This window comes from Ranitomeya variabilis, chromosome 2, assembly GCF_051348905.1.
Source record: "Ranitomeya variabilis isolate aRanVar5 chromosome 2, aRanVar5.hap1, whole genome shotgun sequence".
NCBI lineage: Eukaryota > Metazoa > Chordata > Amphibia > Anura > Dendrobatidae > Ranitomeya > Ranitomeya variabilis.
This window is the reverse complement of record NC_135233.1, coordinates 270570754-270598002: the sequence shown is the minus strand read 5'-3', so window position 1 is coordinate 270598002 and position 27249 is coordinate 270570754.

Genomic DNA, 27249 nt, shown 5'->3' with positions numbered 1-27249 from the left:
AGATGATGACCCGGAAAACCACCCCTAAGATGACGATGACACCAGAGACGACAACCACTGAGATGACGACGACCCTGGAGACGACGATAACATGGGAGACCGAGAAGCAGAAGAACAAGAGGCTGCAGAACAAAGAGCAGAAGAACATTAAGCATAACACTAAATATCAGAGCAAAAGATATTATCTAAATTATAAGCAGAAGAAGACTAAGCAGTGTATGGGGGTGAGTCCGTTCCTCCTCGTGGTGCCCCTGGATAAAGCCTGACGCTGCAGGCCAAACTGAACGCGGACAAATCTAACTGTTTTGTGACAGGCAGAACGGAAGGTGTAATCTTCAAACTTTTATAGATAACAACTACAGGAATGCCTGTCACAAATAAGAATATGATGAAGAAGTTGAATATGAAGAAGAATAATAGTTAAATTAAAAGAATATGAACAATGTAACAAAAAAAAATTATAGGTAGAAGATGAAGAAGAAGATGAATAAGGTGAAGAAGATGTCAAAGATGCTGATGATGATGAAGAAGAAAGTGTGGGAGAAGTAAAAAAGAGGGTGAAGGGCGTGGAAGTAGTGAAACATCAATATCTGACAAAATAAAAAAAATCTTAACATAGTCAATATCTTTGTAACTCCGAACGTCTTAAAAAAAAATTAAAATTCCTGCTATTCTATTTGATTGGGCTAAACCTCTATGCCTTTAATGTCTCCGCCACCTCCCCCAATACATCCTACATTATTCTTAGTTGTTTTCCTTCATGTAGAATGAACCTACAAGGAAAGAAAGGGTTTATTTTAATTCCGATATTTTCGTCCCATCCCACTTGCATTGGTATCGGGTATCGGTATCGGGGAGATCCGATATTTTGCCGGTATCGGCCGATACTTTCCGATACCGATACTTTCCGATATCGGAAGGTAGCGCTCAACACTAGTAAGAGTTAAAAATATAAATTAGTCGTTATTGTGCAGTCTCCCCCATTAAAAGTATAAATCCAGAGCACTCTGTGCACCCTCCCTGTTAAAAATATAAACCCATTAAAAATTTAAATCTATTATCAAGGGTGTGTTCTCATACTCTTATTAAATACATAGATTCACCACCCACTATGCACCTTCCCAATTTTAGTGCCCATTGTGTAATACAGTGGCATGTAAAGTTTGGGCACCCCTGCTACTGCGCAGATGCCGGCAGCATCATCTTGGAGGAAGAATTTTTTTCTTCTCCAGTAATATGGTGCTGCTGGTGCATGCGCAGTAGCAGCTATTGGATCACAGCTATATACAATAGCTGCTACTGCGCTGGTGCGGCGGGTGCCATTTTAACCCCTTCAGGCTGTGGCCCTTTTTCGCTTTTGCATTTTCATTTTTCGCTCCCCTTCTTCCCAGAGCCATAACTTTTTTATTTTTCCTTCAATATGGTCTTGTGAGAGTTTTTTTTTGCAGGACGAGTTGTACTTTTGAACGATACCATTGGTTTTACCATGTCTTGTACTAGAAAACGGGAAAAAAATTCCAAAAGTTGTGAAATTGCAAAAAAGTGCAGTCTCACACTTGTTTTTTGATTGGCTCTTTTGCTAGGTTCCCTAAATGCTAAAACTGACCTGCCACTATGATTCTCCAGGTCATTAAGAGTTCATAGACACCAATAAAGTCTAGGTTACGTTTTATCTGTGAAGTGGTGAAAAAAAATTCAAAACTTTGCTTAAAAAAAAAAAAAAAAAAATCTCCATTTTCCGATACCCATAGCGTCTCCATTTTTCGTGATCTGGGGTCGGGTGAGGGCTTATTTTTTTCCGTGCTGAGCTGACATTTTTAATGATACCATTTTGGTGCAGATACATTCTTTTGATCACCCATTATTGCATTTTAATGCAATGTCGCGGTGACCAAAAAAACTTAATTCTGGCGTTTCGAATTTTTTTCTTGCTACGCTGTTTAGCGATCAGGTTAAAACTTTTTTTATTGATAGATCGGGTGATTCTGAACTCGGCGATACCAAATATGTGTAGGTTTGATTTTTTTTTTTTATTGTTTTATTTTGGATGGGGCGAAAGGGGGGTGATTTAAACTTTTATATATTTTTTTTTTTCATATTTTTAAAAACATTTTTTTTTACTTTTTCCATGCTTCAATAGCCTCCATGGGAGGCTAGAAGCTGGCACAAGTTGATCGGCCCAGCTGCATAGCAGCGATCATCAGATCGCTGCTATGTAGCTGAATTGCAGGCTTGCTATGAGCACCGACCACAGGGTGGCGCTCACAGCAGGCCGGCATCAGTAACCATAGAGGTCTCAAAGACCTCTATGGTTACCATCCTGACTCATTGCTGACCCCTGATCATGTGAAGGGATCGGCGATGCGCTCATTTCCGGCCGCAAGGCCGGAAGCGCTGGTTAAATGCTGCTGTCAGCGTTTGACAGTGGCATTTAACAGGTTAATAGAGGCAGATGGATCGTGATTCCACCTGCCGCTTTTGCGCGCACATGTCAGCTGTACATAACTGCTGACATGTCGCGACTTTCATGTTGGCTCAGCGCCGGAGCCCACATTAAAGGAGGAGAAACGACATGCCCCGTACTGGTACATGGCATGTCGTGGAGGGGTTAAAATTGATTTTTCTTTATAGCTGAATAACATCAAGAACATGTATTATTGGCACATGAAAAATGCAATTATGCTGCAGCGCAGGTGCCACAGCCGGCACCTGCCCGCAGAAGGTTTTTTTTTTATTTTAAGTATGTACAGATACTCATTATGCAAACTAGGGGTCAGGTCACTGAGGGATCTGTAGGTTACTGTGCACAATCCTGCTGACAGTTTCCCTTTAAACTGCAAGAAATTCCACAAGACAAATAAGGAAACTGTCTTCAAATAAAAACGCTAAAGATCAGGCCCAGTGTTCATAGGCTTTTAACTAATATCTAGCCGAGATGCTTTTTAAATCACTAAAATATGAGGCAAATAAAAATCTATAATGTGTGAAACACAATGTATGATTCCAGCCTGACGTAATAATAAGTCAGAGTCCTCAGGTAGTTGATACAACTGGCTTACTATTGTTGTATTTTAATTGAAGGAAAAGCAATTCCACTGTACCCACAAAGTCAACACTGAAAAGAAGGCTGTACTACACAGCTGGACTCCCAGGACAACTGATGGGATCAGAAAAAGACTCTTATCAAGTGCAGTAGAACCTATTTGTAGCTTTAATTTTTAACTGCAGTGACATAATCAATTTGCTGGCACCGCTACAGAGGCAGTTTGGGACCTGACAGAGGTCCCCATGGCCTTCCATATAAAAATCTGTTCTGGTAAGTAAGTCAGGAGTCTGTTCTGCTGTAATCTTACTGCCTGGACAGCCCTGAAAATGACAAAATAATTCCACTTCAATGTCCAAAAATTATCCTACATAGTACATAATACTGTCACACTGCATAACGCTGTGTTAAAATAACTCTGCTTTAAAATGTGTGAATAAGCCCTGCATAGTGTAACGTTTTTTCAACAAATCAGTGAGTTTCCAGTTGCAGAGCTTACATTTCTTCCTGGCAATAGACAACCATCCACTCTATATGGGGGCCTCCCAACTCTCTCCTATGGCAGATGATCTGAGAAATAAGGATCGAGCAGTTGGATTTTATCTGTCTAATCCTTTTGCTTTCAGCAACATCAGATCCACAAGAGGAGCATGGTAGCAGCTTAGGCTTCTTTCACATTTTTGTCTTCTGGGGGCCGTCGCAATCCGTGGTTATGGCAAAAAAACTGATCCTGCAAATGTGCCCGCAGGATCCGTTTTTTTGCCATTGACTTGAACTAACAAGGGATTGTGACGGATGGACACATGTCGCATCCGTTGTGCAATGGATGCGTTGTGTTTTTGCGGTCCGTCGAGATGAAAAAACGTTCAATGTAACGTTTTTTCGTCCGTCGAATCCGCCAGTTCCGACCGCGCATGCACGGCCGGAACTCTGCCCCCTCCTCCCCGGAACTCACAATGGGCAGCGGATGCATCGTAAGACTGCATCCGCTGCCCACGTTGTGCAGAATTGTGCACAACATCTGTCGGTACGTCGGGCCGACTGTTTGTGATGGCCCCGTACCGACGGAAATGTGAAAGAAGCCTTACCCCCTGTTCTACCAAAAAATTATAAAAGTACATGTACAGAAATTGGAAATTTGGAAGAGATTGGTGACTAATATGTATAGCTAGTCTTACTGTATGATGATCTAAGTTGTAAAAGCATCCTCTGCAATAAACTTGCCTAGGAAGATTCTGTATTTTAATGAACAAAAATAAGTTGAGTCCTATATTGCATTTAGTCTACATGGAATTTCTGTAATAGCTTTTTAAGAAAAAGAGACACTTTTTCAAATGCGCTTTCCCCAGTATTATTTTAGGTAGGTTACTCTCAGTGGCTCAGTTAAAGTAACTATGAGAAATTTTTCTCATATTCAATTGGAAGTAGATCATTTATCTTGTTGTCCCACAGGGTTTAGATTGTATCTTATCTGGAAACAGCTATCTGAGAAAGGATTAATTTCTACAGTGATGTATATAATGCACAATGAGTTCTAATGATTTCTAGATGCTGTTTATTGTCTTGAAGAAACAATGTTTTTTTTAAAACAAGAACTGTTATCTTTCCCCCATCATCTTCCCAACAAAGGACAGACTTGTAGTGAGTCCCTAATTGCTGTGTACTATTGAAAATATACAGTAGATCGGCTCACTCAGCTGCGTAGTGAGGTAGTCAATGGAATGCTTTTCGTTTAAATCTTCAGCTGGTTTATTAAAACATGCCTCATAATCAATTCCAAAACAAAATTGACTTATTCAGCCTTGCTGGACTAAATAAACAGCATATATTACAGTCCATATAACTGCGGAGTCCACCTGCTCACAAATTCAGGGTTCAGCTCTTTTAGGCAAAATCTTTTGGTCAGCTCTTCTTCAAAGCACACAGAACAATCATTAGGTCCAGAGGCTTCACTTTTACCTCCTCAACCACGTCCTAGGGTGGAGATATAGTGGACAGCTGTCCTGCCCAACTCTTTAGCTGTTCACAATAAACCTGGTCCTGACATGGCCAATTAACCTCTCTCAGCACAAAACATGATGGAGAAAACTTCCAGGTTTATATCACTGAAGCTAATAAACTCAGTGAAACATATCTCCCGTTCGGCACATTACCAGTGAACATCTTACATATCCCCACCCTCTGCCTAATGACGGTGAGGTTTGACAAATTCAGTCATTCGACAGGGCATCTGCATTCGCTTGTAGTTTCCCTGGCCTATGTTCCACATGGAAGCTGAACTGGAGTGCTAGAAACCTCCTAGTCAACCAGGCATTCTTCCCATTCTTTTCCCTCATTCATCTCAGGGGTGCATGCTCTGATACTAACCTGAACTTTTGACATAGCAGGTAGGACTTTAAAGTGTTAATCGCCCATTTTATGGCTAAGTATTCTTTTTGGATGATGGCATAATTTTTCTCACAAGAGGAAAGTTTCCTACTTAGGTGAGGATTGGATGTTCCTCCCCATTTATTTCTTGTGACAACATGGCTTCCAACCTGACTTCTGAGGCATTCATTTGAACCACAAACTCTTTTGTGAAATCCGGTGTGACCATACCTGGCTGTTTGCACAGGGCTAGCTGCAACTCCTGGAAAGCTGTCTTTGCTTCAGAAGTATCCACCTTGTTCTCCTGTGACTTCATTGCGTCATTACCAATGATATAGTTTAGGTATTTGGCCTCCTTCTTCCCCATGGAGCTCTTCATTGCGTTTATGGTAAACCCCTCCTTCCTCAGGAATACTGCCTGGACCTTCTGCAAATGAATTTCCCAATTCGAACTGAAGATCACAATATTTTCTAGGTAAGCAGTGGGGTATTTCTTGTGAGGAGTTATGACCCGATCCATGGCCTTCTGGAAGTTGTTTGGGGCTCACTGCAGACCAAATGGCATCAATGTGTATAGGAAACACCCATCAGGTGTAGAGAAGTAGAGAAGGCCGTCTTCTCTTTTATTGTTTGGGACATGAGGATTTTCCAGTACCCTTTCATTAGGTCATGGATGGTAATGTATCTTACTGACCCCAACCTCTCAATGAGCTCCTCAATTCAGGTCATCGGATACATATCAACATTAGTGTTGAACATTCCGATACTGCAAATATCGGGTATCGGCCGATATTTGCTGTATTGGAATTCCTATACCGAGTTCCAATATTTTTGCGATATTGGAAATCGGAATCGGAAGTGTGCGGTGCGTATGGTTCCCAGGGTCTGGAGGAGAGGAGACTCTCCTTCAGGCCCTGGGATCCATATTCATGTAAAAAATAAATAATAAAAATAAAAAATATTGATATACTCACCCCTCCGGCGGACCCTGGACCTTAGCGGTGCCTCCGTTCCTAAGAATGCAGGGAGTGAAGGACCTTCGATGACGTCGCGGCTTGTGATTGGTCGCGTGAGCGGTCACATGAGCGGTCACGCGACCAATCACAAGCCGCAACATCATCGAAGGTCCTAGTTCACTCTGCATTCTTACGAACAGAGGCAGACGCTTGGACCGGTGAGAGCCGGGGCCGTCAGAGGGGTGAGTATATCAATATTTTTTATTTTTATTCTTTATTTTATACATGAATATGGATCCCAGGGCCTGAAGGAGAGTTTCCTCTCCTTCAGACGCTGGGAACCATTCCGATATTTTGTGTCCCATTGATATGCATTGGTATCGGGTATCGGTATCGGCGAGATCCGATATTTTGCCGGTATCGGCCGATCCAATCCGATACCAATACCTTTGCATATCGGAAGGTATCGCTCAACACTAATCAACATTCTTGTCATGGCCTTGATATGGCTTACACTTTACCTGCACATGTGGTTCTGTCAGTACTTCATGCTCCACGGTTTGAGTACATCTCGATATCTCTGAAAACAGATCTCGGTTTTGCTGAATAAGTTTTCAGAACTGTTGTTTCTTGGCTGTTGATAGTGTCTATTCCACCTCAACATCATCAACATTGGCTCTGGAGTAAGCCCCCAGGCATGGAGCTTCCATTGATTCCCTCTCACACTATGGCTCAAGCAGGTTGACTTGGGAGGCCTGATAAGATTTTCTTCTCCCTGGCAGGTGCACCTTATAGTTAACTTTGCTCAGTTTTTCATCCGCTTCATATGGCCCCACTTAGCTATAATTTTACTTTCTACAATGGGAATTAACACTATGACTCATTCTCCGTGGTTAAACTGTCTTAGCCTTGTCGACCGATTGTAGACCCTTGATTGAGCCTTTTGTGCCTGGAGGAGGCTCTTTCTCACAATCTGCATTACCTCAACATTTCTCTAATGCATCCGAGTCAGAAGCTCAATTATGATCTGGTGTGGTGTAACTTCTGCTTCCCAGGTCTCAATTGCAACATTCAGGAGACACCAAGAGTGCTGGCCCTACAACAGTTCAAATGGAAAGAACCCTGTAGAGGCCTATGAAACTTCCCTGATGGAAAATAACAGATACAGGAGTAAGCAGTTCCAGTACTGACCATCCTTCTCTAAGCCCTTCTTCAGCAGGGCCTTCAAAGTTTTATTAAACATCTCCACCAGGCCATTCATTTGAGGATGTTATACCGATGTCCTTAGTTGAGTAATCTGGAGGGCCCTGTATAACTCTCTCATCACTTTGGATATGAATGGAGTTCCTTGGTCTGTCAGGATATCCTTTGGCAGGTCGGTCTGGGAAAATATATGGACCAGTTCTTGGGCTATACTTCTGGCTGAGGAATTTCTTAGTGGTACCGCCTACAGATACCATGTTGCATAGTCCAGGACCACCAGGATATATTGATGCCTTTAGGTGGACTTTACCAAAGGTCATACTAGATCCATGGCAATGTGGTCAAATGGGACCACTTTAATGGGTAATGAAACTTGGGGACTCTGAAAGTGAGACTAGGGTGGTTAGCTGGCAAGTAGGACAGGATCTACAATAGTTTGAAATCTCTTGGTGATATCAAGGCCAATAGAACCTTATAAGACCCCCCAAAGAAATGACAATGGACCTGGTCTAACACTCTATGACTATAGGGCCCTGGTACTACCAGTTGTTCCAATACCTGACCCCCTATCTCAGTCAACTGATATAGCAAAGACCCATTTTCTGCGAAGCGTGGAAACCTCATGTCCTCACCTGACGTTTGAACAACCCCATTTAACAAGGTGACATTATAAAACGCCCTATTTAGTGTAAGGGCCTTCAGCTTGAGCAGTCCAAAAGTTCTCCCCAGGAGCCCCCAACTCAGGGAAGTCAGCCTCATTGGTTTCTGGCTTGTTCTCATCACCCACAAGCACTCTCATGGGAAATCCATCTGACTCTGTCTGCTATGGTTTTTTAAAGGTGAACATGCTCTTACTTGAGTCACATGTCACCTCTTCTTTTCACCATAAGTCCCGGAATAAGCTAAAGTTCCGCCTTATTATTACCGGATGTATCAGGTGCTTGACCACTACAACCTCATGGGGCTCAGTGCCACTCTTCGTTTTTATGGTAACTCAGTTTGATGATAGTCATTAGTGTCCCCGTTTATACAGCAAATCCCCACAATTCTACCGCAAATCAACTAGTGAGGCAGTGTAGCCCTTAGAAGGGTCGTTAGGCTCTCTGTGTCCAAGAATCCCAACACTAGTACTCCTTTTATTGTCACAGGACATACCTGTAGCCCCCTCCTAGATTGGCAGTCCACATTGCAAGCCAGATAGGCATAATAAAAACCGCACCACCCTGGGCTGCTGTCTATCGATTTGTCAGACATGTGACACCAAGCTGCTACATGCCCAGGACCTGACCCCTCCAACAAATTAAGTCCTTAACTGTGGTTTTAGGCAACCCCTAAGCAGGCCATTGGAGTCTTCGATACCCCTCATTTTTAGCTCTAGTAGCCCTCTTTTGAGAATCTGACTCCTTCTGGGTATTCCAGTACGAGGATGCAATGATACCTGACTTCCCTAATGACTTCTCGTCTACCTGGTACCTTTCCATTAGTCCAACCACATTTAGAGGATCAACCCAGGTCTTCACTGGTCTAGAAAGGGCATGAATAAATCCATTAGTCCATTACCACACACTGAACCATCTGGGCTGGGGTGGAGGACTACGGCTGCAAACCACTTCTGGACAAGATGTAGCAAGTAAAACAATTGGGAGTGGGGGGCTTTGTCACTGAAATACACCCAGTGGTGGACCTGTTGTGCCCTGACAGACTTAGTTACTTCCAAATGGGCCACTATTTCAGTCTTTAGTTTGGCGTACTCCTTTGTGTCCTGTAAGGCCAGGTCATAATAGGCCTTTTGGGTCTCGCCAGTTACAAAGGGAGCCAACTCCTCTGCCCACTGCTCCGGGGCAGCTTCTCCTAATCTACAACCCTTTCAAATACAGCCAAAAATGTCTTGACATCATCCCACTAGGTAATCTTTTGCATGTGTGAGGCAGTGACTCATGTCACAGGTAGGGGTGGCTGTGTGTTCTCCCCAGGTTGTGCATGGAAATGATGAAGTCCATAGGTTTTCCTTGGCAGTCATGGATTTCCAGTCTGGGTTCTCCATGTGGCTGAAAGCCACAGATTTATTTGTTAAAAGCCTTGTAGTAAGGGGGATGGGTGTGCCAGCTGTCAGGTGCAATGTCAGTGTCAGTCTGGTGTGTGCTGGTGTGCAGAGCAGAGGCCTGCAGAGCACTGGCTGTGTATGTGAAGTAACACAGGCCAGGGGAGCCTGCAGCTATGGCAGATGAAAAGCCTGGCACCCGCAGCGTACACAGTGATGCAAGTCGTCCATGGTGGCTGATCTCGGATGTGGACTGTCCTGTGCCCGGAGGTGATCCAGAGGTGAATGTCCTGTGCCCGAAAGAGTTGGATTTGGACAGTCCTATGCCCGGAGGTGTACCAGAGGTGGATGTTTTGTGCCTGAAAGAGGACTGGCATGTGTAACTATTGCAAACAGGTGGATATGGTGCCCGGCTGCTATCCAGAGGATATCCTGGGCTGTGTAAGGCTGTGTGAGTAGAGAGACTGTGATACAGCAATGCAGGACACCCACGGGAACTAGTCAGAGGAGGACTGGCTTTTGTAGTGTCTGTGACATGTAAAGCTGTGTGTTTGGAGACTGTAATATGGCGTGCAGTCGCCCAGGGAAACTGGACAAACGAAGTCCGGCCTGTTTAGGGACTGAAATCTAAAGCCGTATGATGTGTAGTGCTATAAAACGGGGCACTGAGACGAGATGCAACTTTGTGTATTTAACTTTCATGTCATGTACTGTAAAATGCTATGCACCTTTACGTGTGAAGTAGCACAGTAAAGAGACTTTTGTGTTTGAACTTTGTGGATCACTGCCTCTTCACTGCGTACCATGCTACCGCAGCCTTACATATGGCACATCATATTGCCTTGCGGTTGTGGGAGTCACCATCCAGATTTGGGGATCATACTGTCAAGGACAGCCCATGCCAGGAATCCCATCTGCCACATAAGCACCTCCTTCTGCTGCCGCTGCTGCTGTTGCTGGAGTTGCTGCTGCTATTGCTGGAGCTGCTGCACAAATAGTTTATTAATTTCCTGCTGCTGGATGTTAGACTGAACTAACTGCTTGATTAGGTCCTCCATGGTTTCGAACCACACTTATACTGCTGGAACTGCCTTGACCCAGGACATACAGTTTCCTGATGGTAATCACCTGTTTTCTGGGGCTTCCACCTGCATTCGAACCACCAACTTTGTTAGACCGGCTCAATTGGCTTCTTAAGGAGGTAGTCAAAGGAATGCTTTTTGTTTAAATCTTAAATCTTCAGCTGGTTTATTAAAATATACCTCATAATCCTGTCCCAAAAAATAGACATATGCAGTCTTGTAAACAACATACATTACAGTCCATATAACTGCGGGGTCCGCCTGATCACAAATCAAGGTTTAGCTCTTTTAAACAAGAGCCCAACTCTTTAGGTCAGCTCTCCTTCATGGCACACAGAACAATCACTAAATCCAAAGGCTTCACTTTTACCTCCTGGACCACACCCTAGGGTAGATATATGATGAACAGCTGTCCCACCCAAATCTTTATTGTTCATAATAAACCTGGCCCTGACATGGCCGAATAACTCCTCTCAGCACATAATATGGTGGAGGAAACTTCCAGGTTTATATCACTGAAGCTAACAACCTCAGTGAAACATATCTCCCCTCCAGAACACTACTAGTGATCTCTTACAAATACTATTGTCTTTGTACAAGGAATCTGTCACCAGGTTTTTGGTATCACATCTGAGAGTAGCATGATGTAGGGGCAGAGACTCTTATTCCATCAGTCCAAGAGAGATAAACTAGAAGGAGACAAAGCTCAAATAGGGTCTTATCTGAGAAGGTTTTGGCAGTGCACACAAAATGACTAAAAGTGCTTGAGGCTGCTACAGACCCACGAGGAAATAAAGCATGGGCAATGGAAAAAACAGATGAATTGATTCTGCACTGCCGTAGGAAGAAGTGTGATGGATGCCAATCTAAATAGTAAGTGGTTTATTCATCAACACGTTTCGAAGCATATAGCTTCTTCATCAGAATAACCACGATCGTGGCTTCAGATGATCATGGTTTTCCTGATGAGAAATAATAATTTTTATTTATATAGCGCCAACATATTCTGCAATGCTTTAGAATTTAACAGTTCATACACAACAGTCATAGTTAACAACGTTAAAGATAATACAATAATAAAAGCAAAATAATGACGACCCTGCCCATAAGAGCTTACAATGTAAAATACAATGATGAACAAGCTTTAGAATTTGAAACGTGTTGACGAATAAACAACTTACTATATAGATTGGCATCTGTCACTCTTCTTCTTACGACAGTGCAGAATCTGCACATCTTTTATCCATTGCCTATGTCTTACTCCATCGATGTATCACTTACATCAGTGTACATTGTACATTGGGCATAGGCAAAAAGCTGACAGGCAGTGGTGGGCACGGGTTGTACGATGCTCATGAATATGGGAGACTACATGACAGCACAAGTACTAGTCAACTAGTGATAATCCCCTGCTGGTATCAAACTACAGCAAAGAGCCCAGTAATTGACACATTTCTAGAATCATTTTCATTGCTTCTACATTATGCTGCTCTCAGGTTAGCAAAACAAAAGAAATTTTCCAGCACACCTATTGGTATAAGTGCATTGTGTAGGTGCACATTCACATTGTGAACATTAACCAACAAAATCTATGATAAAAACAATGTGCAAATACCCTGCAGTAATAAGAAAATAGTAATAGCACATGTAAATAACAGAGATTGCTTAGTTGACACTATTTTCAGAGAAACAGCATAAAAGCCATCCCACAGCTGCAAGCTGTACCCAATCAGGATGATTCCTAACTCTTGTAGTTCACCTCACATATGTGCCAGCAGGCCTTATAATTAGTGTTGAGCGATACTTTCCGATATCGGAAAGTATCGGTATCGGAAAGTATCGGCCGATACCGTCAAAATATCGGATCTAATCCGATACCCGATCCCAATGCAAGTCAATGGGACGAAAATATCGGAATTAAAATAAACCCTTTATAAACTTGTAGGTTCATTCTACATGAAGGAAAACAACTAAGAGTAATGTAGGATGTATTGGGGGACGTGGCGGAGATATTAAAGGCACAGAGGTTTAGCTCAATGTAATAGAATAGCAGGATTTTGTTTTTTTTATGACGTTCGGCGGTAGAAAGATTTTGACTATGTTAATTTTTTTTTTATTTTGTCAGATATTGATGTTTCACTACTTCCACGCCCTTCACCTTCTTTTTTACTTCTCCCACACTTTCTTCTTCATTATCCTCATCATCAGCTTCTTTGACATCAACTTCTTCACCTTATTCATCTTCTTCTTCATCTTCTACCTATTATTTTTTTGGTTACATTGTTCATATTCTTTTTATTTTACTATTATCTTCATCATATTCTACTTCTTCATCATATTCTTATTTGTGACAGGCATTCCCGTAGTTGTTATCTATAAAAGTTTGAAGATTACACCTTCCGTTCTGCCTGTCACAAAAGAGTTACATTTGTCCGCGTTCAGTTTGGCCTGCAGCATCAGGCTTTATCCAGGGGCACCACGAGGAGGAACAGACTCACCCCCATACACTGCTTAGTCTTCTTCTGCTTATAATTTAGATAATATTTTTTGCTCTGATATTTAGTGTTATGCTTAATGTTCTTCTGCTCTTTGTTCTGCAGCCTCTTGTTCTTCTGCTTCTCGGTCTTCCAGGTCGTCGTTGTCTCCAGGGTCGTCGTCTCCGGGGTCGTCGTCATCGGGGTGGTCTTCAGGGTCGTCGTCTCCGGGGTCGTCGTCATCGGGGTGGTCTTCAGGGTCATTGTCTCCAGGGTCGTCGTCATCACGGTGGTTGTCATCTCTGGTGTCGTCGTCATCTTAGGGGTGGTCTTCCGGGTCATCGTGTTTAGTCTCTTGAACTTGGAAATGTAGCAGAAGGTACAAGAAGGCTGAGAAAATGCCGAGAACCAGCTGATGGAACTGGAACTCGGATGGCTACCCGAAGGTCCAAGAGCCAATGGAACTACCGAGGACCAGCTGACGTTACTGGAACCCGGTTACTAAGCAGGAGGTACCCGTGCCTGAAAGCACTACCAAGGACCACCTGACGTTGGTGGAACTCGGATACCCAGAGGGAGGCACCTAAGCCAAAGGCTCTGCCCGGAACCAGCTGACGGTACTGGAACCAGGATGGGGAGCAGAAGGTACAAGAGCAAAAGACACTGCCGAGAACCAGCTGACGGTGCTGGAACCCGGATGGGTAGCCGAAGGTCCAAGAGCCAATGGAACTACCGAAGACCAGCTGACGTTACTGGAACCCGGTTACTAAGCAGAAGGTACCCGTGCCTGAAAGCACTACCAAGGACCACCTGACGTTGGTGGAACTCGGATACCCAGAGGGAGGCACCTAAGCCAAAGGCTCTGCCCGGAACCAGCTGACGGTACTGGAACCAGGATGGGGAGCAGAAGGTACAAGAGCAAGTGTCTGCGTGTTTTTCTCTGTGCAGCTAGCAGTACTGGGCCCCAACTGGCGGTGTTGGAGCCCGGGCTCTGCAGGGGGAGCAGAGTGTAGGCCGAAGCCTAATTGAACCAATTTCAAAGGTAACCTTTAACCCCCCCTCAGGGGTTACAAAGTAGAAGAGCCACAGCTTATGCAGCAGTAGTGCTGCACAAGTCAAAGGTTGCTCTTTTAATTTTGCTCCTTGCACACGCTGAATGAAACACGTATAACATTTAGCCCTTTATACAGTCAAACTGTGTTGGAGGCGCGAGTTCCCTTTGTAATGAGACGCAGCACAGATGTCAAGAATCCCACCTTGGTGCTGGGTGCAGCCTCCTGAGCGTTGTTATTTGCTGTACAGGAGTCTGCGCTGTCGTGTTATCCCCTGGCCTAGCGCTGTTAGCGCTGCCCATCTTCTGACCTCATTTAATGTCGGCCGCTGCGGTTCGCGATGACCATGAATCCCAGCCCCGCGGTGTCTTAACATTGTTAAAACACTGCGGGGCTGTGATTCATGGCCTGGCGCAGCACATATGTTCGCCTCTCGCACTCGGGTCCTTACACCCGCTGCAGACTGTGCGGCGTCAGCTGATCCCTTATCGCATGCCACGGCCATGAAGCCGCACAGTCTGAAGAAGGCGGAAGGAGATGAGGGACAGGCGAACTGATGCACTGCTCATGCCCATCAATCACACCCTCGCAGTCCCAATAAATAAGACACCGAGGGGCGTTGTGTGGGTCAGGGCGGCCGCAGAGGCGCAGGCAGCCAAACAATGATGCCAGAAGACGGGCAGCGCTACCAAGGGGGTTGCAGCGTGTCATTACAAAGGAAAGTCACACCACCGGGACGGTTAAATGGTCACACAGAGGACACATTTCAGACGTGTTTTCAGTTCCACATGTGCGAGGAGAATACGTTTATGAGCCACCTTGCACACATGCAGCATTACCGCTGTACAAGGTGGCTGTAAAACGTACAAACGCCTGGGGGAGGGGGGACAGGTTCCCTTCAATTTCAGTTCTTGTGTCTGCGTGGCTTTTGCAGGACACGATGCCGGCTGCACAGCAGGGGAACAGCTGGCAGTGCTCAACCCCACTGACACATTGGCTGGTGTTTTTCTCTGTGCAGCTAGCAGTACCGGGCCCCAACTGGCGGTGTTAGAGCCCGGGGTCAGCAGGAGGAGGAGATGGAGCAGAGTGTAGGCCGAAGCCTGCACTGGCGGCAGCTTTGGGTCTGTTGTGCCTGCGTGGCTGTTGCAGGACACGTTGCCGGCTGCACAGCAGGGGAACAGCTGGCGGTGCTGAACCCCACTGACACATTGGCTGGTGTTTTTCTCTGTGCAGCTAGCAGTACCGGGCCCCAACTGGCGGTGTTGGAGCCCGGGCTCTGCAGGGGGAGCAGAGTGTAGGCCGAAGCCTAATTGAACCAATTTCAAAGGTAACCTTTAACCCCCCCTCAGGGGTTACAAAGTAGAAGAGCCACAGCTTATGCAGCAGTAGTGCTGCACAAGTCAAAGGTTGCTCTTTTAATTTTGCTCCTTGCACACGCTGAATGAAACACGTATAACATTTAGCCCTTTATACAGTCAAACTGTGTTGGAGGCGCGAGTTCCCTTTGTAATGAGACGCAGCACAGATGTCAAGAATCCCACCTTGGTGCTGGGTGCAGCCTCCTGAGCGTTGTTATTTGCTGTACAGGAGTCTGCGCTGTCGTGTTATCCCCTGGCCTAGCGCTGTTAGCGCTGCCCATCTTCTGACCTCATTTAATGTCGGCTGCTGCGGTTCGCGATGACCATGAATCCCAGCCCCGCGGTGTCTTAACATTGTTAAAACACTGCGGGGCTGTGATTCATGGCCTGGCGCAGCACATATGTTCGCCTCTCGCACTCGGGTCCTTACACCCGCTGCAGACTGTGCGGCGTCAGCTGATCCCTTATCGCATGCCACGGCCATGAAGCCGCACAGTCTGAAGAAGGCGGAAGGAGATGAGGGACAGGCGAACTGATGCACTGCTCATGCCCATCAATCACACCCTCGCAGTCCCAATAAATAAGACACCGAGGGGCGTTGTGTGGGTCAGGGCGGCCGCAGAGGCGCAGGCAGCCAAACAATGATGCCAGAAGACGGGCAGCGCTACCAAGGGGGTTGCAGCGTGTCATTATAAAGGAAAGTCACACCACCGGGACGGTTAAATGGTCACACAGAGGACACATTTCAGACGTGTTTTCAGTTCCACATGTGCGAGGAGAATACGTTTATGAGCCACCTTGCACACATGCAGCATTACCGCTGTACAAGGTGGCTGTAAAACGTACAAACGCCTGGGGGAGGGGGGACAGGTTCCCTTCAATTTCAGTTCTTGTGTCTGCGTGGCTTTTGCAGGACACGATGCCGGCTGCACAGCAGGGGAACAGCTGGCGGTGCTGAACCCCACTGACACATTGGCTGGTGTTTTTCTCTGTGCAGCTAGCAGTACCGGGCCCCAACTGGCGGTGTTAGAGCCCGGGGTCAGCAGGAGGAGGAGATGGAGCAGAGTGTAGGCCGAAGCCTGCACTGGCGGCAGCTTTGGGTCTGTTGTGCCTGCGTGGCTGTTGCAGGACACGTTGCCGGCTGCACAGCAGGGGAACAGCTGGCGGTGCTGAACCCCACTGACACATTGGCTGGTGTTTTTCTCTGTGCAGCTAGCAGTACCGGGCCCCAACTGGCGGTGTTAGAGCCCGGGGTCAGCAGGAGGAGGAGATGGAGCAGAGTGTAGGCCGAAGCCTTCACTGGCGGCAGCTTTGGGTCTGTTGTGCCTGCGTGGCTGTTGCAGGACACGTTGCCGGCTGCACAGCAGGGGAACAGCTGGCGGTGCTGAACCCCACTGACACATTGGCTGGTGTTTTTCTCTGTGCAGCTAGCAGTACCGGGCCCCAACTGGCGGTGTTGGAGCCCGGGCTCTGCAGGGGGAGCAGAGTGGGTGAAATGGTGGATGAGGATGAGGAAAAAGCCAATATGCTAAATGACTTTTTTTCATCAGTATTTACAAAAGAAAATCCCATGGCAGACAAAATGACTAGTGATAAAAATTCCCCATTAAATGTCACCTGCTTAACCCAGCAGTAAGTACAGCGGCGTCTAAAAATAACTAAAATTGATAAATCTCCGGGCCCGGATGGGATACACCCCCGAGTACTGCAGGAACTAAGTACAGTCATTGATAGACCATTATTTTTAATCTTTAAAGACTCCATAATAACAGGGTCTGTACCACAGGACTGGCGTATAGCAAATGTGGTGCCAATATTCAAAAAAGGGGCAAAAACTGAACTCGGAAATTATAGGCCAGTAAGCTTAACCTCTACTGTGTGTAAAATCCTGGAGGGCATTCTAAGGGATGCTATACTGGAGTATCTGAAGAGGAATAACCTCATGACCCAGTATCAGCACGGGTTTACTAGGGACCGTTCATGTCAGACTAATTTGATCAGCTTCTATGAAGAGGTAAGTTCCGGACTGGACCAAGGGAACCCAGTGGACGTAGTATATATGGACTTTTCCAAAGCTTTTGATACGGTGCCACACAAAAGGTTGTTACATAAAATGAGAGTAATGGGGATAGGGGAAAATATGTGTAAGTGGGTTGAGAGCTGGCTCAGGGATAGGAAACAAAGGGTGGTTATTAATGGAGCACACTCGGACTGGGTCACGGTTAGCAGTGGGGTACCACAGGGGTCAGTATTGGGATTCATGGCCTGGCGCAGTACATATGTTCGCCTCTCACACTCGGGTCCTTACACCCGCTTCAGACTGTGTGGCGTCAGCTGATCCCTTATCGCATGCCGCGGCCATGAAGCCGCACAGTCTGAGGAAGGCGGAAGGAGATGAGGGACAGGCGAAGAAATGCACCGTTCATGCCCATCAATCACACCCTCGCAGTCCAAATAAATAAGACACCGAGGGGCGTTGTGTGGGGCAAGGCGGCCGCAGAGGCGCAGGCAGCCAAACAATGATATCAGAAGACGGGCAGCGCTACCAAGGAGCTTGTTGCGTGTCAATACAAAGGAAAATCACACCTGAGGGACGTTTTAATGGTCGCAGAGGACTCATTTTTAGACGTGTTCACTTCAACATGGGCAAGGAGATTAAGTTTCTGAGCCACCTTGCACACATGCAGCATTACTGTCGTACAAGGTGGCTGTAAAACGTAAAAACGCCTGGGGGAGGGGGGACAGGTTTCCTTCAATTTCAGTTCTTGTGTCTGCGTGGCTGTTGCAGGACACGTTGCCGGCTACACAGCAGGGGAACAGCTGGCGGTGCTGAACCCCACTGACACATTGGCTGGTGTTTGGCTCTGTGCAGCTAGCACATCTGGGCCCCAACTGGCGGTGTTAGAGCCAAGGGTCAGCAGGAGGAGGAGAGGGAGCAGAGTGTAGGCCGAAGCCTGCACTGGAGCATGTTGAAAGGGAAACTTTAACCCCCCCCCAGGCGTTTGTAGCTGAAAGAGCCATCGTGTACAGCACTAATGCTGGAAAAGGTAAACTTAGCTCTTTTAATTATGGTCCTTGCACATGCTGAACCTAACACTTATAAAATTGTCCCCTCCTACCGTGATACCGTCCGGTAGGTGGAACTTTCCTTTGTGATGTGACGCAGCACAGCCGTCATTCTTACCCCCTTGGCGCCGTGCGCCGCCTCCTCAGCGTTGTTTGAATCAGTCCCGGAGCCTGCGCTGTTAGGTTAGCCCTTGGCCATGCACACATTTTGCGCTGCCCGTCTTCTGACATCATTTGGTGTCAGGCTGGCTGCACCTGTACGGCCGCGCTGGCCGAGAGCCCGCCTCGTACTGTCTTCTGATTTAATCCCACTGGGGGCCTGAGATCCATGGACATGCGCAGTGCATATCTGAACCTCCACCTCTCACTCATCTCCCTACGGCTTCTTCTGACTGTGCGGTGTCACGGCCGTGGCATGCTATTAGGGACCAGCTGACACCGCACAGTTTGAAGAAGCCGTAGGGAGATGAGTGAGAGGTGGAGGTTCAGATATGCACTGCGCATGTCCATGGATCTCAGGCCCCCAGTGGGATTAAATCAGAAGACAGTACGAGGCGGGCTCTCGGCCAGCGCGGCCGCACAGGCGCAGCCAGCCTGACACCAAATGATGTCAGAAGACGGGCAGCGCACAATGTGTGCATGGCCAAGGGCTAACCTAACAGCGCAGGCTCCGGGACTGATTCAAACAACGCTGAGGAGGCGGCGCACAGCGCCAAGGGGGTAAGAATGACGGCTGTGCTGCGTCACATCACAAAGGAAAGTTCCACCAACTGGACGGTATCACGGTAGGAGGGGACACTTTTCATAAGTGTTAGGATCAGCATGTGCAAGGAGCACCACGAAAAGAGGCACTTTTTCCCTTTGCATCATCACTGCTGCACAAGGTGGCTCCTTCAGTAACAAACGCCTGGGGGGGGGGACAGGTTCCCTTAAATTTAACTTGTTGTGCCTGCGTGGCGGTCGCAGTACACGTTGCCGGCTGCGCAGCAGGGGAACAGCTGGCGGTGCTGAACCCCACTAACACATTGGCGAGGTGTTTGGCTCTGTGCGGACAGCACTTCTGGACGGCAACTAGCGGTGTTGGAGCCCAGGGACAGGTGGAGGAGGAGGAGGTAGGAGGAGGTAGGAGGGATTGCCACACACACAGCTGGGGAACAGCTGACGTTACTGAACCCCAATAACAGAGGAGGGACTGTTGGGACTGTGCGTACAGCACTACCAGGCAACAACTAGCGGTGTTGGAGCCCAGGGACAGGTGGAGGAGGAGGAGGTAGGAGGAGGTAGGAGGGATTGCCACACACACAGCTGGGGAACAGCTGACGTTACTGAACCCCAATAACAGAGGAGGGACTGTTGACTGTGCGCACAGCACTACCAGGCAACAACTAGCGGTGTTGGAGCCCAGGGACAGGAGGGGGAGGTGGAGGTGGAGGAGATAGGAGGGATTGCCACACACACAGCAGGGGAACAGCTGACGTTACTGAACCCCAATAACAGAGGAGTGACTGTTGGGACTGTGAGGACAGCACTTCTGGACGGCAACTAGCGGTGTTGGAGCCCAGGGACAGGTGGAGGAGGAGGAGGTGGAGGAGGTAGGAGGGATTGCCACACACACAGCAGGGGAACAGCTGACGTTACTGAACCCCAATAAACGAGGAGGGACTGTCGGGACTGTGCGTACAGCACTACCAGGCAACAACTAGCGGTGTTGGAGCCCAGGGACAGGAGGGGGAGGTGGAGGTGGAGGAGATAGGAGGGATTGCCACACACACAGCAGGGGAACAGCTGACGTTACTGAACCCCAATAACAGAGGAGGGACTGTCGGGACTGTGCGTACAGCACTACCAGGCAACAACTAGCGGTGTTGGAGCCCAGGGACAGGTGGAGGAGGAGGAGGTAGGAGGGATTGCCACACACACAGCAGGGGAACAGCTGACGTTACTGAACCCCAATAACAGAGGAGGGACTGTTGACTGTGCGCACTGCACTACCAGGCAACAACTAGCGGTGTTGGAGCCCAGGGACAGGAGGGGGAGGTGGAGGTGGAGGAGATAGGAGGGATTGCCACACACACAGCAGGGGAACAGCTGACGTTACTGAACCCCAATAACAGAGGAGCGACTGTTGGGACTGTGCGGACAGCACTTCTGGATGGCAACTAGCGGTGTTGGAGCCCAGGGACAGGTGGAGGAGGAGGAGGTGGAGGAGGTAGGAGGGATTGCCACACACACAGCAGGGGAACAGCTGACGTTACTGAACCCCAATAACAGAGGAGGGACTGTGCATACAGCACTACCAGGCAACAACTAGCGGTGTTGGAGCCCAGGGACAGGAGGGGGAGGTGGAGGTGGAGGAGATAGGAGGGATTGCCACACACACAGCAGGGGAACAGCTGACGTTACTGAACCCCAATAACAGAGGAGGGACTGTTGACTGTGCGCACAGCACTACCAGGCAACAACTAGCGGTGTTGGAGCCCAGGGACAGGAGGGGGAGGTGGAGGTGGAGGAGATAGGAGGGATTGCCACACACACAGCAGGGGAGCAGCTGACGTTACTGAACCCCAATAACAGAGGAGCGACTGTTGGGACTGTGCGGACAGCACTTCTGGACGGCAACTAGCAGTGTTGGAGCCCAGGGACAGGTGGAGGAGGAGGAGGTAGGAGGGATTGCCACACACACAGCAGGGGAACAGCTGACGTTACTGAACCCCAATAACAGAGGAGGGACTGTCGGGACTGTGCGTACAGCACTACCAGGCAACAACTAGTGGTGTTGGAGCCCAGGGACAGGATGGGGAGGTGGAGGTGGAGGAGATAGGAGGGATTGCCACACACACAGCAGGGGAACAGCTGACGTTACTGAACCCCAATAACAGAGGAGGGACTGTCGGGACTGTGCGTACAGCACTACCAGGCAACAACTAGCGGTGTTGGAGCCCAGGGACAGGTGGAGGAGGAGGAGGTAGGAGGAGGTAGGAGGGATTGCCACACACACAGCTGGGGAACATCTGACGTTACTGAACCCCAATAACAGAGGAGGGACTGTTGACTGTGCGCACAGCACTACCAGGCAACAACTAGCGGTGTTGGAGCCCAGGGACAGGAGGGGGAGGTGGAGGTGGAGGAGATAGGAGGGATTGCCACACACACAGCAGGGGAACAGCTGACGTTACTGAACCCCAATAACAGAGGAGGGACTGTCGGGACTGTGCGTACAGCACTACCAGGCAACAACTAGCGGTGTTGGAGCCCAGGGACAGGAGGGGGAGGTGGAGGTGGAGGAGATAGGAGGGATTGCCACACACACAGCAGGGGAACAGCTGACGTTACTGAACCCCAATAACAGAGGAGGGACTGTGGGGACTGTGCGTACAGCACTACCAGGCAACAACTAGCGGTGTTGGAGCCCAGGGACAGGAGGGGGGGTGGAGGTGGAGGAGATAGGAGGGATTGCCACACACACAGCAGGGGAACAGCTGACGTTACTGAACCCCAATAACAGAGGAGGGACTGTCGGGACTGTGCGTACAGCACTACCAGGCAACAACTAGCGGTGTTGGAGCCCAGGGACAGGTGGAGGAGGAGGAGGTAGGAGGGATTGCCACACACACAGCTGGGGAACAGCTGACGTTACTGAACCCCAATAACAGAGGAGGGACTGTTGACTGTGCGCACAGCACTACCAGGCAACAACTAGCGGTGTTGGAGCCCAGGGACAGGAGGGGGAGGTGGAGGTGGAGGAGATAGGAGGGATTGCCACACACACAGCAGGGGAACAGCTGACGTTACTGAACCCCAATAACAGAGGAGCGACTGTTGGGACTGTGCGGACAGCACTTCTGGACGGCAACTAGCGGTGTTGGAGCCCAGGGACAGGTGGAGGAGGAGGAGGTGGAGGAGGTAGGAGGGATTGCCACACACACAGCGGGGGAACAGCTGACGTTACTGAACCCCAATAACAGAGGAGGGACTGTCGGGACTGTGCGTACAGCACTACCAGGCAACAACTAGCGGTGTTGGAGCCCAGGGACAGGAGGGGGAGGTGGAGGTGGAGGAGATAGGAGGGATTGCCACACACACAGCAGGGGAACAGCTGACGTTACTGAACCCCAATAACAGAGGAGGGACTGTTGACTGTGCGCACAGCACTACCAGGCAACAACTAGCGGTTTTGGAGCCCAGGGACAGGAGGGGGAGGTGGAGGTGGAGGAGATAGGAGGGATTGCCACACACACAGCAGGGGAACAGCTGACGTTACTGAACCCCAATAACAGAGGAGCGACTGTTGGGACTGTGCGGACAGCACTTCTGGACGGCAACTAGCGGTGTTGGAGCCCAGGGACAGGTGGAGGAGGAGGAGGTGGAGGAGGTAGGAGGGATTGCCACACACACAGCAGGGGAACAGCTGACGTTACTGAACCCCAATAACAGAGGAGGGACTGTCGGGACTGTGCGTACAGCACTTCCAGGCAACAACTAGCGGTGTTGGAGCCCAGGGACAGGAGGGGGAGGTGGAGGTGGAGGAGATAGAAGGGATTGCCACACACACAGCAGGGGAACAGCTGACGTTACTGAACCCCAATAACAGAGGAGGGACTGTCGGGACTGTGCGTACAGCACTACCAGGCAACAACTAGCGGTGTTGGAGCCCAGGGACAGGAGGGGGAGGTGGAGGTGGAGGAGATAGGAGGGATTGCCACACACACAGCAGGGGAACAGCTGACGTTACTGAACCCCAATAACAGAGGAGGGACTGTCGGGACTGTGCGTACAGCACTACCAGGCAACAACTAGCGGTGTTGGAGCCCAGGGACAGGTGGAGGAGGAGGAGGTAGGAGGAGGTAGGAGGGATTGCCACACACACAGCTGGGGAACAGCTGACGTTACTGAACCCCAATAACAGAGGAGCGACTGTTGGGACTGTGCGGACAGCACTTCTGGACGGCAACTAGCGGTGTTAGAGCCCAGGGACAGGAGGGGGAGGTGGAGGTGGAGGAGATAGGAGGGATTGCCACACACACAGCAGGGGAACAGCTGACGTTACTGAACCCCAATAACAGAGGAGGGACTGTCGGGACGGTGCGTACAGCACTACCAGGCAACAACTAGCGGTGTTGGAGCCCAGGGACAGGAGGGGGAGGTGGAGGTGGAGGAGATAGGAGGGATTGCCACACACACAGCAGGGGAACAGCTGACGTTACTGAACCCCAATAACAGAGGAGCGACTGTTGGGACTGTGCGGACAGCACTTCTGGACGGCAACTAGCGGTGTTGGAGCCCAGGGACAGGTGGAGGAGGAGGAGGTGGAGGAGGTAGGAGGGATTGCCACACACACAGCAGGGGAACAGCTGACGTTACTGAACCCCAATAACAGAGGAGGGACTGTCGGGACGGTGCGTACAGCACTACCAGGCAACAACTAGCGGTGTTGGAGCCCAGGGACATGTGGAGGAGGAGGAGGTAGGAGGAGGTAGGAGGGATTGCCACACACACAGCTGGGGAACAGCTGACGTTACTGAACCCCAATAACAGAGGAGCGACTGTTGGGACTGTGCGGACAGCACTTCTGGACGGCACCTAGCAGTGTTGGAGCCCAGGGACAGGTGGAAAAGCAGAGGAACACAATGTAGGCCGAAGCCTGAGAAAGTCGAAAGGGAACCTTTAACCCCCCCAAGGCGTTTGTAGCTGAAAGAGCCAGCTTGTGCAGCACAAAAGATGCAAAAGGAAAAGGTGGCTCTTTTCATCATACTCCTTGCAAACACAGAACTAAACACTTATAAAATGTGTCCCCTGAAACCGTGAAACCGTCCCGGAGGTGGGACTTTCCTTCGTAATATGACGCAGCACAGCCGTCATTCCTACCCCCCGGCGCCGCGCCCCGGCTCCTCAGCGTAGTTTGATTCCGTCCCGGAGCCTGCGCTGTTATGTTATCCCTTGGCCAGGCACACTTAGCGCTGCCCATCTTCTGACATCATTTGGTGTCAGGCTGGCTGCGCCTGTGCGGCCGCGCTGGCCGAGAGCCCGCCTCGCAGTGTCTTCTGATTTTATCCCACTGGGGGCCTGGGATCCATGGCCATGCGCAGTGCATATCCTCGCCTCTCACTCCCCTCCCTACGGCTTCTTAAGACTGTGCGGTGTAACGGCCGTGGCATGCTATTAGGGACCAGCTGACACCGAACAGTCTGAAGAAGCCATAGGGAGATGAGTGAGAGGTGGAGGTTCAGATATGCACTGCACATGTCCATGGATCCCAGGCCCCCAGTGGGATTAAATCAGAAGACACTGCGAGGCGGGCTCTCGGCCAGCGCGGCCGCACAGGCGCAGCCATCCTGACACCAAATGATGCCAGAAGACGGGCAGCGCTAAGTGTGCCTGGCCACGGGATAACATAACAGCGCAGGCTCCGGGACGGAATCAAACAACGCTGAGGAGCCGGGGCGCGGCGCCGGGGGGGTAGGAATGACGGCTGTGCTGCGTCATATTACGAAGGAAAGTCCCACCTCCGGGACGGTTTTACGGTATCAGTGGACACATTTTATAAGTGTTAAGTTCTGCGTGTGCAAGGAGCTAAACCAAAATAGCTACCTTTTCCTTGTGCAGCATTACTGCTGCACATGGTGGCTCTTTCAGTAACAAACGCCTTGGGGGGGGGGGACAGATTCCCTTACATTTCAGGACAGATTCCCTTACATTTCAGTTGTTGTGTCAGCGTGGCGGTCGCATGACACATTGCCGGCTACACAGCTGGGGATCAGCTGACGTTACTGAAACCCAATAACACTGGGTCGTATGTTTTGACTGTGCAGATGGCACTTCTGAGCCTCAACTGGCAGTGTTGGAGCCCAGGAATTTAAGTTCAGGTGGTAGAAAGATGAACACAACAGGAGACCTGGATAACGTATACAGTGACCTAATTATTTAATCAGGAGGAGGAGTGACAAATTCCTGCGAGATCCAGGCCTTGTTCATTTTCAGGAAAGTAAGCCGGTCAACGTTATCGGAGGATAGTCGCATGCGACGGTCAGTTAGTACACCACCTGCAGCACTAAAGACACGTTCCGATAATACACTGGCCGCAGGGCAAGACAGCACCTCCAATGCATACTGGCTTAGCTCTGGCCATGTATCCAGCTTTGAGACCCAAAACTTGAAAGGGGAAGAGCCGTCTGGGAGTACAGCAAGAGGGCAAGACATGTCGTCTGTCACCATCTGACGGAACCGTTGCCTCCTGCTGACTGGAGCCGTCTGTGATGGTGTAGACTTTTGTGGGGGGTACAGAAAACTGTGCCACAGTTGGGCCATACTGGTCTTGCCTTGGGCAGAGGCACTGCTTCTGCTCCCTCTTTGTGCAGAGCCTCCACCACTGCCTGGACGCACTGAGCTGCTTTGTAATGCACTAGCAGCACTTCTCTCAGTTGGAATGGAGAAGATGATGGAATTGACCAGTGTGTCTTGGTAGTCCCGCATTTTTCGCTCCCGGTTCAACGGTGTGATGAGGCTTTCTACGTTGTCCCGGTAGCGAGGATCGAGGAGGGTGAACACCCAATAATCAGACATGTTGAGAATGTGGGCGATGCGGCGGTCGTTTCTCAGGCACTGCAGCATGTAATCCACCATGTGCTGCAGACTGCCAACTGCCCAAGAAACGCTGTCCCCTGCTGGAGGCGTGATCTCTGCCTGCTCGTCATCACCCCACCCTCGCTGTACACACTGAGTACTGGACAATTCGGTAACTCCCTCCTCTGGACGGACGTCTTCCTCCTCCATTGACTCCTCCTCATCCTCCTCACAAACTGTCCCCTGCCTACGCGTTTGTGAGGAACCACGTGGCGCTGACTGTCCAGAAGATGATGGAAATGGTGAATCCTCATCCTCCACCTCTTCCACAACATCATCCCTTAGCGCTTGCAGTGATTTTTCAAGCAGGCAGATAAGGGGGACAGTCATGCTTACTAGTGCATCATCTGCACTCGCCATCCGCGTGGAATAATCAAAGGGACGCAAAACCTGGCAGACGTCATTCATAGTGGCCCACTCTGTGGTTGTGAAGTCTGTACGGCGCTGACTGCGACTTCTTTGTGCCTGAAGCAGCTGGTACTCCATTACAGCTTGCTGCTGCTCACACAACCGCTCCAACATATGTAACGTGGAATTCCACCTGGTAGGTAGGTCACATATGATGCGATGTTCCGGCAGGTGGTGTCGGCGCTGCAGAGCCGCAATGCGCGCTTTTGCCGTGCTGGAACGCCGCAAGTGAGCACACTCTAGGCGGACCTTGTGCAGCAGTGCATCAAGATCCGGATAGTCCCTCAAAAAGCTCTGCACGACCAAATTGAGCACATGTGCCAGACATGGGATGTGAGTGAGGTTGCCGAGGCCCAGAGCTGCCACCAGATTTCGGCCATTATCACACACTACCATGCCTGGCTGGAGATTCGCTGGCACAAACCACACATCGCTCTCCTGCTTGATGGCATTCCAGAGCTCCTGCGCTGTGTGGCTACGATTCCCCAAAAAAATTAATTTCAAGACGGCCTTTTGACGTTTGGCCACGGCTGTGCTCATGTCGGTCGTAACAGGTACACGTTCATCACGGGTCCATGT